The sequence below is a fragment of the Cavia porcellus genome, unplaced genomic scaffold (assembly GCF_034190915.1).
Source record: "Cavia porcellus strain 051 isolate PalLab524CR breed Dunkin Hartley unplaced genomic scaffold, mCavPor4.1 scaffold_8, whole genome shotgun sequence".
Taxonomy (NCBI): domain Eukaryota; kingdom Metazoa; phylum Chordata; class Mammalia; order Rodentia; family Caviidae; genus Cavia; species Cavia porcellus.
In genome coordinates, this window is record NW_026947491.1 from 14961572 (window position 1) to 14977310 (window position 15739).

General features: G+C 51.5%; 1 protein-coding gene across 3 annotated transcripts in view; it reads left to right on the forward strand.

Moving 5' to 3' along the window:
- The first annotated feature begins 1968 nt into the window (after positions 1–1968).
- Rnf144a (ring finger protein 144A) overlaps positions 1969–15739 on the forward strand; it is a 97009-nt gene continuing 83238 nt past the window's right edge. For 2 of the 3 annotated variants that reach the window (XM_063254423.1, XM_003464945.5), the window contains exon 1: positions 1969–2113. The gene's annotated coding sequence lies outside the window, so the exon portion shown is untranslated. Of the gene's footprint in view, positions 2114–15278; positions 15702–15739 lie in introns of those variants that run through there. The other variant, XM_063254422.1, reaches the window with a different exon arrangement.

Sequence of the window (15739 nt, forward strand, 5' to 3'; positions counted from 1 at the left end):
CATTTAGCTGGGAACTCAGCAGTAGGTGGACCTGCAGATGAGCGTCAAGCCTCATGATCCAACCACTTCCCCAGATCCTTGCTTACAAGAGTGTGAGGCTTGGGGATGGGAGGGGAACACAACTAAGTATGGACCAGCAGCTCAACCATGGTATGGCAGTCAGGGAGCCCGAAGGAAGCGTGCAGATGGCTAGGTTGTACCCGACTGCACTTCACCAAGGCTCTGGACTCACTTCCTGGCCGACTCTCTACGGGGCACTCATGGGCCAGGAGGCATACAGAGGTGTCACAGGTGTACAGAGGTGGTTAGAATCGTGTGCAGGAGTGGGCTCAGGGTACTGTCACATGTGTCAGGACCATTGCACACTGGGGAGGAGCCCAAAAGATGCAGGCTCCTTGGCTCTCTGAGCTTAGAGTCAGCAGCTGGAAGGGAGGCTGAGGTCTGCTGAGTCCTTGGGTGGCAGAGACTCATGGATGGGGTCAAGGACAGCAAGAGGTCAGCATGCTGGGGACAAGCTCCATACCTCTGTGCCTGGTCCAGGGTGCTCTCTGCAGCCTGTCTGGTTTCCCACCTGCACTGGCTCACTTTCTTTCTTTGCTTGCTTGCTTGCTTCCTTCCTTCCTCCTTTTTTCTTCTTTTAGTTGAGAAAATGGCATTATTACTGATGTGGGAGTGACTAAAAGCCAGGTTCAGCACCCAGGATGAAATCCTCTTTTTGTCATTCTTCAAGACTGGGACCTCATTCATAGGCACCACACCATGTGTTCCTGAGACCCCTCTCTTCGTCAAAAATCTCCATGGTGCGCATCTGCAGGGCCTGCTGGTTATACTCACTGTGAGGAGTGGGCACAGGGTGGGCCACAGCTTAACTGTTTTCCTTCCCCTTCCCTTCCCTGCCTCCTCTCAGGATCCCTGGTCCATTTACTGTCCCCCCTTGGTCCATCAACTGTCTTTCCGTGGTCTGCACCAGGAGGCTCCTGGGCTTCACAGAGAGACATAGAGCAGGGCAGGACTGAGTCAGGCCTCCTCAAGGTCTCTGCTATCCCACCCAGCATGCCCCAAGGCATGGGGATTTATACCTCGAGTTCAAGGCCATCCTGAACTGCAGAGTGAGACCTTGTCTCAAAACAAAACAAAACAACCTTAATTGTTCTTTGGAGAAATGTGACCTGTGTGTGTGTTTTAAAATTTTAACTTAATATTTTTTTGAGACAGGGTTCCACCATGCAATGCAATTCAGGATGGCCTTGAACTCACTTTGCAGCCTAGGCTGGCCTTGCGCCTCCTGCCTTAGCCTCCTGAGGCCTGGAATTACAGGTATGTACCACCACTCCTGGTGACAAAAGATACCAAGGGCTGTGATGTCCTTACCATTTCCCAGTGATATTATTTGTCTTATTTTTCCCCAAGAGTTCTTGACATATAAGGTGTGACTGAGAGGGCAGTGAACAGTTGAGCCCGGGCAGGTATCTCAGTAGCACAGCGCCTGCTGGCAAGCACAAGGTTGTGAGTTCAATTCCCATTTTTTTTTTTAAAAGGACAATGAACGTTTAAATGTGAAACAAATTATTACAGGAAAAGTCACATTGCCACGAACCCCTCAAATCCTCCCCCTGGCTTTGCACGCATGTGTCCCACCGTCCAGCCACTTCCTACAACAGCTCTGGAGTCCTCTCTCCTGAAGGTCTTCAGCTGCGCTGTCCTGGCTGCCTCCAGGTCCTGAATGGACTCAGAGTGCCTCCTTTCATGGTCATTGTGACTTTTCAGGCCGAGGACACCGCGTCGCGCTGGGCGGCTGAGCTGGAGCCACCGTTGCTGTCTGGCCGGCTGATACCCTGTTTGCCTGGGGTTGGAGTCACCGCAGGGCTCTCCACCTTCTGGGGATCCTTGTGACCTTGCTCAATACCGGGAGCTCAGGCCGCCAGGCTGGGCTTTGCAGGCAGGGGGCGCCTGCGAGCAGCCCGGCCTAGTGCCTCGCGCCCGCGCCCCGCGCGCGCCCCCGCCGCCGCCGCCGCTCCCCGCGCGGGCAGCTCAGGCGCAGGGCGGGGACTGAGGCAACGGGTGGACGGAGGGCGGCGGCATCCGCGGCCGGCGCGGGGCGCGCAGGGACCAGGTAGGTGACGCGCGCGTCCCCTTTGTGTCGGTATCGGCGGAGCAGGCCTCACTGCAGGGCAGCGACGGCGGCGGCGCCCGAGGATGGGGACTCCCACCGCGACCCCAACCCCAGCCTATCCCGGCTTCCCGTCTGCTGCCCCTGGTGGCTCGGAGTGGCGCGCGACCCCCGCGCCTCTTTGGGGACCTGGCGAGCAGGGCTGCGGTGCTGCCCCCAGGAGGTCCGGCCCGGTCGCCCATGTGCTCCGCGCAGGCCAGGGTGGGCTCGGCGGGCGGCAGAAACCGGGCAGCGCCCCTCGTCCCGCGTGCCCTCGCGAGCTCCCGTGCGCTCCGCGCCGTGGCTCCCCCGCGGCACAGAGCCTTCCAGGCGTGGGGGAGGGGCGGCCGCCCCAGCTGCGGGGCTCCCGGGAAGGCGTCTCCAAAAGTTTGGTCTGTGTCTGTCCTTTGAAAGAATAAAAGGAGATGCACGCCAAACAGTGGCTTTGTGCAAGGTCAGAGGCTGGGTGAGGCAGGAGACCAGAGCATGGGATCCGCCGGGAGAAAGAGGCCCGACCCCCCCTAGAAGGAGTTCCTGCCTGCATCTTGCATTGAAGGAGTTGAGGAGAGAGGAGGGTTTTCGGGAGTGGGGCCTGATAGAGAGGATAGGACCGGTCCCAGCGAGTTGGGCCAGAAGAGAGTTTAGCCAGGAGATTTTTGCAGGACTGGGGATTGAACCCAGGGCCTTCTCTTTGAGCTGCATCTCCCACTTTATTTTTTATTTTGATTTTGAGACAAGATCTGGCCAAGTGGGTAAATAGTTAAGGCCGGATTTGAAGTTATGATCCTCCTGACTCAGCCTCCAAAAGCTGGGATTCCAGGCATATGTAACCCGCCCAGCGAGCTTGTGTGTTTATAAACAAAGCACAGAGCTAAGAAAGGTGATGTGGAAAGTCCAGGGCAGGGAAGGAAAGAGGCAGGAGCTCCATTTTGTGGAGGGGACATTTAAAAGGTAGCAGCTGTGCAGGATGTGGGGGCAGCACAGCCTCAGGTGTGTGCCCCGCAATCCTCCCAGTGGCTTTTAAGAACAAGGATTTGCTGAGCACATTTTCTTCTCCCATGCCAGGGCCACTGGGCTCCTCTGGCGCCTTCCCGGGTTTTGCTTTTATTAGTTTTTAAAGAGTGCAAAGGAAACAGGGTTTGAAAAGTCAGCCTGGGATAAAGCCTGAATCTGGAATTACAGGCCACGTCCTTGGGCTGGGCTCTGGCAGTGGGAGCCCTGATGGCTCAGGAGGAGGCGAGGGGTTGGCTGAGTGCAGCAGCCTGGTGATAAAATGAAGAGGGCTGGGGATTTAGCTCAGCGGCATTAAGCGCCTGCCTTGCAAGCAGGCAGTCCTGAGTTCGATCCCCCGTGCAGATAAAAAGGAAAAAGACAAGAAAAAAAAAAAAAAAAGAAAAAGAAGAGGGAAGGGAGAGGCCCAGGGTACTGTGGGCTTTCCAGTTGGGACCACCTCGTCATGTTCCTTTCCCGGGCTCGGTGTGGTTGAGGATGGGAGATCCTGGAGCGGTCCAGTGGGTGGACAATTTCCAGACCTCATACAGCTTGGCCATACAGCTTGGTCTTGTGGCTTCTGTCTGTGAAGACGCCCTAATTCCAAGCTCAGTGTTCCACTAGGAGAATTCTTGAAGGGCTCCATTTGGTCCTCGTGTGTGCTGAGGCTCTGGTGCCCTCGGGTTGCTGCCTGCTGAGCCTTGTTTGCAGTTGCTTCCTGAGCTGCAGAATGTACGGAGGTCACTGTGGTCACAGGCTTTGAAAGGACCTCATGGCTGGGCATGGTGCTGCATGCCTGTTCTCCCAATACTCTGGGAGGCTGAGGCAGGAGGATTGTAAGTTGGGACCCAGACTGGGCAACTCAACAAGACAGTCTTAAAATTAAAAATGAAAATAAACAGGGGAAGCTGAGGATATAGCTCAGTGTGAAGGCCCTGGTTGAATCCTCAGGGCAGAAAAAGAAAGAAAGGAAGAAAGAGGAGAGGGAAAGAGAGGAGAGGGGAGGCCTCACACACTCTGTCCTGGAACTAAGTATCAGGTGGCACCAGTTGATGGGACGTGGAAGCCCTGTCTCTGTTGTCCGGTTCTGTTCTGACTCCTTTCTCCTTCACTGCTGCTGTAGTGCAGTGGGGTGTTTGCTACCTGGGGATATTAAGCATCAGCCCTGCCAGGACATCAGACATGTTTCCTGTCCTCCTGGCTGTGAGGATGTGTTTTCCTATTGCCTTTGGGTCCTCAGCTGCCTTGAGATCCACAAATTCAGGAAAGGACCTTTTGCTTTGAGGCTCGAGAGTCATGTGAGGTGACATTTCAGGGACTCCTCCTTGCTCCACTGCTTCCACCAAGCTGATACCCTTGGCTACTGTTATGGTTTGAGTCTGGTTGTCCCCTCAAAGCCTCATGCAGTCATGGATACAGGCTTGTAGAGTTTGTGACTGACTCATGGTCCAGTGCTGGGATTATGGGTATGAGTGCTATACTCAGGTGGGTGTGGCCTACACATAATATAAGGGACAAAAAGAGTCTCCTTTCCATGTTCTGCCCCTTTGCTTTTGTTGCTTTTGCTATTTTCCACCACCATGAATGGTTGCTTTTGCCATGAGTCACTCTGCCTTGGAACCAGCTGATGATGGACTGAAACCTCCACAAACTGTGAGCTAAATAAGCCTTCCCTTCCCTAATTTTGGATGCTGGCTATTTTGTCTTAGCAAGGAGAGAAAAGTAACCAAGACTCTGTTACTTCTCTTAACTGGAGAAAAAAGGCAGCCAGCCACTGCTGCACAGCACTGGATCCACAAGCTTCTCCTGTGCGGCCCTGTGACCTTGAGCAACCTCATTCCTCTGGGCAGCACAGTTCCTTTAGAGTCATCCTAAGGTGTTGCCCTTCACATTTCTCTGGATCCAGATGTAAGGATATGTTGTTGCCAAGGTGGTTTTCTGGAAAATCAGTACTGCAGAACAACTCACCCGATGCAACCATTTGTAAGCGCTTTTGCAAGAAAACAAAAGGATAGACTTTTGATTCCATCCTTTACTTTCCTCCAAGGCAGTGTGTCGAGAAGTGAGCCTTTTGTGGAGGGGTGACCTTGGGCTTTGTATTGCTACACTTTCCTCTCTGGTGCTGTCCCCTTCCTCTGCTGGCCACCATGAACTAATCAGCTTTACTCCCCCTTGCCCTTCCACCATGATGTTCTTGCCTTGGAGCAGCCAACCATGGACTGAATCCCCTGAAACCATGAGCCAGCTGGGGTACACATGAGTCTCCACATCTCTTCCTGTTATGAATCTAAAATCTGGATTAGAATGCACTTCCTGGCTGTTGCACAGAACTGGAAGATAGATGGACTTCTGGGAAGCGAGTGTATAAGCTGCTGCTGAGTACAAAATAATTCAGTTCCTGGAGTGCCTGGAGAAGCATGTCAGCTGGGATTTGATCATCGGCTACGTGCTTGACTCTGGATTCAGAGGAGACAAAAGTTAATATTCATGAAGCGTTCGTTGGCCATGCGCCAGCCCTGAACTCTAGTTTTTTGGCATGAAATATGGACATGAGGAGACAGGTTAGGCACAGAGCAGAGATGCCGGCCAACATCTCACGTGTGTTCAACGTCAAAGCCTGGCTTCAAACTCAGAGGCCTGCAGAAATGATCTATTGCATGACCTCAGAGAGGTCTTGCAAAGGAGAGTCATTAAGGGATTGTTTTAGCAGTGGGTCAGGGCAGCAGTGGAGGTAAACAGAGAAAGGTGCAGGGGTGCACAAGTAGTTGGCTTTGACAGTGGGGGGTCTGCTAGCTGGGACTTGCAGGGTGAGTCGGAGTTAGCCAGGCAAACTGGAAGATCAGAGTCAAATTCAGGGCTTCAGAGCAGCAAGAAATAATCTGGGGTAGACCAGAATCTGAGATAACCCAGAGGCTGAGCTTACCTGGCTGGTGTGACTGTGACGTGTTCTGGGGTGACGGCTTGTCCCTGGAGCTCTGTGAACCACAGTTCCCCCTGTAGCACAATTGCTTTTGCTTTTTCTGTCTTGTGTGAGTGCCCATTAATGCATTTTTATTTTCATCATTTTCTTCCCTTTCCCCTTCCTATCTTCTTGGTTCTATTTGTGGAGGAACAAGTACAGGGAAAGTTCAGAACATTTACAGGTAGCAGCAACCCATTGTCCTGTTCAGAGTGGCTGAGAAAGCTGGGGGGCTTCTCAGGAGTACAGTGGCCACTGCTCAAGATTAGGAACCCCCAGACTGGAAGTCTTATACAGTTGTGACCTTAAATTTAAATGTCAGCTACACTTGCTTGGGAGCCACTCAAGGGCTTAGCCAAAATGTATTTCTGGGTGGTCACTGAGGGGTGACCTTGGGGTCTGTGTCAGGTTGCTGCCGCTTCCTCTGTGGTGCATCCCCCTGCTCTGCCCCCTGGCCACCATGAACTAAGTGACTTTGCTTCCCCCGCGCCCTTCTGCCCTGATGCTCCTGTCTTGGAGCAGCTGACTATGGACTGAATCTCCTGAGACTGTGAGCCCCATTAAACCTCTCCTCCTTTAAGGTGTGAATTTCAGATATTTGGCCCAGGAATAGAAAAGTAACAAACACGGCCTGTTCTCCTCACAGCTGTAGAATCACCAGCATGGATGATTGCTGAGACCCCACCACCATGATGGTGTTTTGTAAATGAGAAACAGAGGCCCGTAGGGAGGAAGTTACAGGGCTGTAGACGGGCTCCAGCTGCCCCTTGGCTAGGGCTTATGTGCTTCTTCCTGTTCCCCTCAGATGGAAGAAAACTGTTCTCTCCCAGGTGCTCCTGTAGCAACCTTTTATCCAGAACCTCTAATTGCACGTATCTATCTAATTTTAGTGATTTATGTAATTCCTATTTTCTTTACTAAATTAGGAGCTCTGCGAAGGTAGGAACTTATTCATCACCACGTTCTCTCTGCACACCAGTTCCCTCTGCGCACCACGTTGCCTCTGAGGGAACTGTTGTTAAGTGATTGACTACCTGATTGTGGCGGGGGAAGGGTAGGGTGGGGTGGGGTGTGTGGCTGGAGCAGGTTGTCACTGAAGACATAAATTCCAAGTGGCAATTCTGTGCTTCAGGAGGATGGGAGTCCCTGGGGCTGTGAAGTTTTTCTCTCTGGAAAATGAGCTTACTGAAGAACTGTGGGCCTTGGTTTGAAAGTGACGGGCTGCCTGGTGGCCCACAATGTGGAGTGGAGTCCTGTGCACTGCGGTGCACTGCGGCTGTGTAGATGCAAGATGGGTCTGTTCCAGCCTTCTGTGGCCTGGGTGCTGGTGGTGTAGGCCTCACCAAGGATGGCCAGCATTTAGCAGAGGGGGGTGTGACATGGTGCCAGCACTGTGGAAGGGAATTTCAGCCTGACATGGCAGGGTGTTTGGTCTTGAAGGTGATCAGGGGAGTAGGAGCTGGCCAGTGAACCCCAGCAGTGGCAGGCACGGGGCATGGGAGTCTGATCAAGGTGTAGAGCCTTCTCCGCAGAGCTCCATTTGTTTGGGCTTTTGTGGTTGCCTTTGAGAAGCCAGTGACGGCGATGAGCAGCTTCAGGCCTCAGCTCCTCTGACTCCAGCTGTTTTCTGAGGCGCTGTGTCTGCTTTGGTCTATGCACCCCTAAATGCATGACAGGGCGTGTTTCCCTGGGGACCTGGCCGACATAAGTGTGCACATTCACAGAGGCCTCTGAGACCCAATGCTTCTGACGTGACCTGGAGGGTAAAGAACTGGTCCCCTGAGTTGATTTCCCCACCAGCCCCGATGCCCAGGGGCCCTGGATGGCACTGTAGTGTGATGTCTGGGGCCACAGGGTAGAAGGTGCTTCCAGCAGGTGTGGGGTGCTGGCGGGGCGGAGCGGGCTCTATGCACCTGTCCTTCCCTCCCCTGGGACCTGGGGTCTGCAGGGTGAGGCCTGGGGCCGGGTGTAGAGCAGATGTGATGGCAGTGTTCTGCCCCACTGCCCTGTGGCGAGGTCCCGCCTGCTTCCTGGGGTGCCGGCCCCTCCACGCCTTTGCTGGGGGAAACTTCCTTCACTCTGTATCAGCACAGGCAGGGCGGACACAGCCTGGGCAAGCGGAGGGTGCAGCCGCTTAGCCCTGGAATTACGTGGGCCGCCATGCCCATGACTCAGCGTGGGCAGAGGCATCCACCCACTGCATCTTCATGGCTCTCATTTCCACTTCTCCTGTTCCCAGTCCCCAGATCCCTTCTCATCCCTCCAGGGTCCACCTCTCATTTTCTAGCCTGTGTCTTGTATTTTGGTCTTGAAGTTATGTACCCATTGGCTTTCTTTCTCACTTGAGGGAAACTGTGCTGTCTGACCTTTTGTGTCTTGATTTATTTCATGCAGCATTATGGTCTCAAGGTGACTGTTTTCCTCTAAGGGACCCCTTCCCTTTTTGATGGCTGAGTATTACTCCACGGAGTGTCTATACACTTGGCCCCTTTTTTTGTCCATCTGATAAGTGACTTCCTTTGAATCCTGGGATAAAAGCAGGCAGGGAACTCGAAAGCTTGGATGGCACAAGCCACAGGGAAGAGGCAGGAACAAAGTCCCAAGTCTGCATCCCCATGGCCGACTCCTCTTTCTCTGCCTTTGTGCTGCTTCTCTTCCCATGCCGGGGCCACAGCCTCAAGCAAGAGAGTGCACCCTAGTGGGGTTCATGTACCAGGTTGCATTTTCAGGAACACCCTGGGGACACGTCTGCAGGTAACCTGGGTATGGTTTGGGGACCCAGTTCCAGGACCTGCACACAGAACACACGGTGCTGGGTGGCACGTAGGGTGCATCTCTTAGTGTAAACTCAGCCTGCCAGGGAACTTAGTGAGCAGCACAGAAGGTAGACAGCCTTGGGCTCCTGTGACATCTGGCCCCCTCCTTCTGTCACCCAGCAGGAAGAGGAGGTGCAGGGGAGCAGGAAGGGCTTGCAGATAGGACGCAGTGCAGAAGACCCATCCCTGAGACCAGGCCTCTTCCCGTCATATCCCCGCTGTGCACCCCTCACAAAGGTTGCTAGTTCGGTTTATTTTCACTTGGGCTGTGGTGGCAGTGAGGGCCTGGAGGTTGGCTGAGGATGGAAGAGCTGGGAGGATGCAGGGGTGAGGATGGGGCCGGGGAGATGGCTCGAGGGGGTGGGCGGTGTCCTGTGGGCAGCGCCTCTGGTGTCCCTGAGAAGCTGATCACACACGCTCAGGGCTTACGGTGCCAGTGCAGACCCATGACAGTGTCTGTCCCAAGGACGTGGATTCCTGCAGGCTGAGGCATGGGGTTCTTATCTGTTAATGGTTTAATCACAGCGTGAGCCTTCCCCTTTGGCCCTGGGCCTTCTGTATGACCTTGTTTTCTCTCTGTCCTTAGCTGTGGGCAGCAGGGCCAGCTGTCCTAAGGAGCAGCAGCACAGCCTTTGCACTGAGCTCCATCCACAACCCTTTTATAAAAGTTACCCAGGCTGGGCTCTAACTTGAGATCCTCTTGACTCAGCCTCCCAGAGTCCTGGCATGGCAGGTGCACACCAGCACACCTATCTTCTTGGGGCTGCTTTCTCTAGGTTGCAGGACCCCTGCTGTGGGCTTGGAGACCCAGAGCACTGAGAGGCAGGAGGGACTGGTGGTTTAGGAGGGGAACTGTCTAGCATGGAGCCAAAAATATGGTGACTGCTGCTCCTGAGCACCATCCAGCAGAAAGGCAGCTCCTAAAAACAGATGCTGTGTCCTCATCCACCTCGGTCACCAGGTGTGGCATGTGGGACTTCTGACTCCTCCCCAAAGTCACAGTGACCATGAAAGGGAAAAGTTTCAAATCCATTCAGGGCATGGAGGCAGCCAGGACAGCGCATCTAAAGACCTTCAGGAAAGAGGACTCCAGAGCTGCTGCAGGAAGCAGCCAGGACGATAGGATACATGTTCCAGTGGGAGGGGAGGACCCTGGCACTGTGTCCTTTGCTGTGATGACTTGTGTGTTGTACTTCCTGCTACACCAGGACAGTTTGTCCCCTTGCATCAGGTTAGTTGCTGCTTTCCTGGCTTTTCTTTGCTCTGGCCCCACCCCTCTCACAGCCACCACATGCAAGGGGGCTTGCCGCTGGCAGCCCCTGGCCATCCACGGTCAAGGCAGGTGGCCTCCCGGCTGTCCCTCGCCCATGTCTTCCCTCCATCCTAACCTCTGCCCCATCTGACTTGGCCTGTGTGTGGCTCCCTGCCAGCTCCCTGGGCCACGTCTCTGTCCCCGCCTGCCTCGGTGACGGTGCCTATGTCACGGGCAGCCTGTGTCCTTCCTGTGTCTCTGTGGCTTGCAGCTTTCTCGGGCCTGGTGCTCCTGTCCCCTGACGTGGCCCTGGGCTTCTTCAGCCCCTCCCAGACGCACCCCGGCCTGGGTGGTTGAAAACCAGCTCCCCACTTCCTGCCTCTTCCGGTGGGCTCTTTGTGGTCCCTTTGGACCTCACTACATACCTTCTCTGCCTGGCCCTGTACCAGAATGTATGAGATTTGCTGTGTGCAGTGTTTTTCAAGCATCAGCTCCCATGTGCTAATGAAAAGAAACTTCAGAATTGACCTTAACATGCGTGCTTTATTCTGCCAGAGAAATGTATCTGTCACTGAGTTGGTGGAACTCAAGGCACATTCAAGAGAAATGACATTTCCTTTAACTGAGAATGAGTTCCCTTTTCTTGTTTCCTGTCTTTCCCTTTCCTTTACTCCTCCCCTTCCTTTCTTTCTTTCTTTCTTTCTTTCTTTCTTTCTTTCTTTCTTTCTTTCATTCATCCCAAAGGCTTCACATTAAACTACATCCTCAGTCCTCTGTTTTCTTTTCTGAGACAGGGTCTTGCTAATTCACTGAGTTGCCCAGGCTGGGCTCAAAGTTGTGATCCTCCTGCCTCAGCCTCCCAGAGTGCTAGGATTATGATTGTGTGCACTTGTCTGAGGGTAATTTTCAGTGGTTGGCCAGAAGCAAGGCAAGGCTTTGGAGAGGCAGCACACCCTAAACTGAGCAGTGTCTGCTTTCCAGAGCTCCTGGACCCTGGACATGGGCTCTGCCTTGGGATTTGTGACTCCCACCTATGGGATGAATGAAAGCGGGCTGCGCTCGCAGAACTGGGAAGGGCATGTGTTTCACACATTTCCAAATTTCAGGTGCAGGACTTGGTGGGTCCGACTTCAGTGTGAACTCAGCGCTGAACTCAGAACATTAAAAAAAAATAATAAAGGACACTGAGATTTTTGCCTGAGGTTTGTGTTTGCTTGAGACACCATCCTGGCTGCGTTTCAGAACCCCCTGCAACTGCGAATTGGCTCCAAATGTGATCCTAACAACAGGAATCCTTTGCAGGCAGGCAGGGTGGCACAGCCCTGTAATACCGGCACTGTGGGAGGCTGAGGCAGGAGGAGGTTCACAAGTTTGAACCCAGCGTGGGTGACTTTGTCAGGTAGCAAGACCCTGTCTCAAAATAAAAATAGAAAGGGCCACAGTTGTAGTTCAGTACAGAAGCCTGGGTCTTGTCACTGGTACTGCAAAATAAGTAAAATAAAATCCTTTGGATACCGGGCGTGGTGGCGCATACCTGTACTCTCAGCCCTTGGAGGGCTAAAGCAGGAGGATAGCCACAAGTTCAAGGCCACCCTGGGCTCCATAGTGAGAACTTGTCCCAAATAATAATAGTAATAATAATAATAACAATAATAATAGCCCTTTGGTTGCTCGCATACTGGCAGTTTGCATGATTTGACTTTTATATTCAAATCTCTGCTGGACTGGCATATGTGCAACGCTTGGTTACAAGGTAACCACTTCTGTGATGGTAAACACCAGGGAGACCAGATACAACGTTTCTTGGTAAATGTGAAATTATTATCCCTGAAAACTTCTGTTTTTCAAAGAGAAAAGCACTGAGGGGAACATTTTCTAAGGGGAGGCAGCAGCCTCTCTGGAGAAAGGAGGAGGGGTTGATCATGCTGGCTTAGTAGGAGGAGCGAATTCCTAGGCGTCTGCAGGGCAGGGTGGAGTGTGGTTGAGGGGTACACACGTTATTTTTCTTTGCAGTGAAATGATTGCCACAGATAGTTAGAGTTTGGGCAGCCCCGCTCCAGGAAATGATGTAAATGTGGAGAAAAAGAAAATGCTTTATGTGCATATGCTTCTCTTGATGTTTTTGTGATTTTTTTTTTTTTTTGTAAATAATAGCCCCAAATTGAATACGTCTAACTGTGGTTAAGAAAATATCATGCTCTTAATTAGATAAGATGTCTGGGAAGATGTTTATCGTCTATGACTGAGTGAAAATAATTGTGAGGCAAGATTGCATGTGCGAAGTGGTTTGCACACATGGAAAATATGCTGAGGGAAAGAATCTGAGCTCGCAAGGATTGTAACTTTTTTCTGACTTCGATATTTTTTACTGTGGTTTTATAGTTGGTCCTGTGCGTCTGTGGATTCGTCCAACCGTAGATGGAAATTATTAGGGGCCTGGAGGAAGATTTAGAATTTTTCAGGGCAGGGAAGGGTCTGGACCATGTACTGATTTTTCTCTTGCTATTCAGCTATATCATGACAACTATTTATGTAGCATTGGCATTGTATTAGGTATTATAAATAACAGAGAGGTGATTAAAAGCATGTAGACAATATTCATCAGTTGTATGCAAATATAAGATATTATACAATAATATTAATAACTCTATAGAAGGGATTTGAGTGCCTGTGGATTTTGATACCCAGGCAGCCTGAACGCATCCTGTCTTGATAGTGATTGAGGAATCTATTTCTCATATCAGAGTAAAACATGCCATTTTAGTTTTTTTAAATATCTGGTGTAAATTGTGACCTCTCGCTACATACAAACTGTTCCATAAGCTGCAAACGTGCGCTCAGTCCCTTAGCCCTGTGCTTTACGGGTGTGCTTGGCTGTAGTGGCCTGAAGCGAGACGCAGAATGAGGAAGAACCTGTCCAAGGCCTTAAGGACAGGAGCCTGCTTATCAGCACTGCTGCAGAGAGCTGTGCAAAGCTTCACGAGATGGGCCCTGGGAACCGGAGGAGCAGGAGCCGCCCCAAACATTCAGATGCCATCTCCACACTCTCCCTTGGCTGACTGAGATTGCTCTGCTGCTGGGCAGGTTGCACAAGCCTGGGATCCCAGCACTGGGCAAGCCAAGGCAGAGGCATCCCTGCAAGTTTGAGACCCACCTGGGTTACATAGAAAGATCCTGTGTGACCAGTACCCTCCCCACCCTCCACCAAAGATTGATCCTCTTGTCTACAAACATGGAAAGAACAAAGGGCTAGAAAACAGCTCTGCCGTTGAGAATGCACTTAGCATATGTGGAGACACTGGGTCAGTCCCCAGCTCTGCAAAACAGACAGACAGACAAAGGAAAGAATTAAGCCCAATCTAAGCTGTTAATAATATGCCACGGCTTTTCTGCTCAAGGTAGAACAGTCTCAGTGAAATAAGCAATGCCCCGTGTCTTTCTTTCACTGCTCTTCTGTTCTGGTGGCTGTTTTGTGGTTCACAGTGAAGACATCTGTGCTTCGAGCTGTGTGCTTTGCACTGCTAGACATTCAGACGTTTTCCTTCGGTCTGCCTGACCCTGGTTTCTGTTGTGAAGCGAGAGCACGCTTTGAAGGAATTGTGTGTCTGGGGCGACTTCTGTCTGTCTATACCTTTAAGGAGTGTTGAGTTCATGATGCTCTGAGAGGGGAGTGTGTGGGGCTGACGCGGTGGGTTCTGGCAGTCAGGTCTGCAGTCAGGTCTGCAGGCCCGTGAGGTCTGCAGGCCCATGAGCCCTTCCGGATCCCAGGGTGCCGCGTCAGTGTCTGCAGTGGTTTTGGCTCAGATACTTTGATATATCATCAGGGTGCGTTCATAGTTGGGGTTTTTATGTCTTCTTGGAGAACTGACTCCTTTATTATTATATATCTCTCTGGCACTTGCTGAGTTTTTTTGCTCAGGACTGGCTGTTTGTTTTCCAGTGCTGGGGATTGAATCCAGGTCCTCTGCACTGAGCTACATCCCAGCCTTTTTGAATTTTTAAATTTGAGGCAGGGTCTCCCTCAGTTGCTAAATTTTTCAGGCAGGGGTTGAATTTGCAATCCTCCTGCGTCAGCCTCTCTGAGTGCTGGGGTTATCACAGATGTGTGCCACCATGGCAGGATGAGTCTACTTTCAGAGAGCAATTAGGGACAGGGTGAGATACTCTCCACAGATGATAGATAGACAGACAGACTGACAGACGGACAGGGCAAGGAATGCAGCTCAGTGCAGAGATCATATGTTCAGTCCTTAGTACCAATTCCTCCCTCTCATGCCTCAGACACCCACAGCTTGTGCCTGTGACCCGGATTGCATTGTTTTCCTGATTCTGGAGTGCAAGGTTTGTCCTTGGCACGTGGCTTTCTAATGGGCTTAGGAAGGCCCTGGGTTTGGAGTGTCAGCCTTTGGTTGTGAGGCTGGGAGCCGTGAGGGCTCTCGGCTGCAGGCACTTTGGTTCTGAGCTCCCGTGGCTTTGGGTCCACTTGCCCTGTCTGCCACCATCTGCGTGAATCCCCATTCAGCTTGGAGCCAGGTGCCAGGCTTTCCCTTTCTTCTAAATGACACTTGCTACTCATGCATATGTTGGGCATTTGAAACGTTTTATTGTCTGGTTGACATTCTGCTTTTCTGTTTGTTTATTTGCTGGTCCTGAGGACTGGACCTAGAGCCTTCACAGGGAGCTGCCCCTGGCCCCCCTTCCTTTTTAAAATTTTTGTGAGAAGTGCCTCACTAAGTTGCCCAGGCTGGACTCAAACTTGTGATCCTCCTGCTTCAGCCTGCCAGAGTGCTAGGATGACAGGTGCACACCACTAAACATGCTGACTGTTTTCCCTCATAAATAAGAATTAATTATCTGGGTACTTCTTTGCAGGACTCCTTCCTCCTCTGTCATATGCAGGACATGACAGCACCCAGGCACCCAAATATGTCTGAAAAAGAATCAATGACTTTGATGAAATTTTTCCCAAGAAATGTTACTTGCTCTTTAGTTTTTTTTTTTTTTTTTTTAAACTGTGATTGAATTTAGGGGCTTTCCATTGTGGGAGCTATGTCCAAAACCCTTTACTATGTTATGTTTTATAAATTTTGAGTTAGGCTGGGCTGGAACTAGCAATCCTCTTGTCTCTCAGCCTAGCAGAGTGTTGGGATTATAGGTTGGGATTATAGGTCAGGCAACATTATGTTGGGCTAAAAACAGTTAACCTTAGGGTATATGAATTTTAGCGTGAGGAAAAAAATGCACACAATAAACTAAAATTTCTAACTTCTTTTCCTTCTCCTTCTCCTCTTTCTCCTTCCTCCTTCTCCTCCTTTTTTTTTCAGACAGGATCTCACTGTGTAATTCAGGCTGGTCCTGAATGCTCTATGTAGCCCAGGCTGACCTCGAACTCACAGTGATCCCCTCCTGTCTCAGTCTACTGAGTGCTGGGATTACAGGCGTGCACCACTGCACCCCACTAAACATTTTAACAACATAAACTCCTGCACAGGCCTTCGGCCCCCTGAGCTTACTGCGGCCACTATTCTATGGAAGGTACTTGAATATTTTTTTTTTTGGCCTTTATCAGCAAC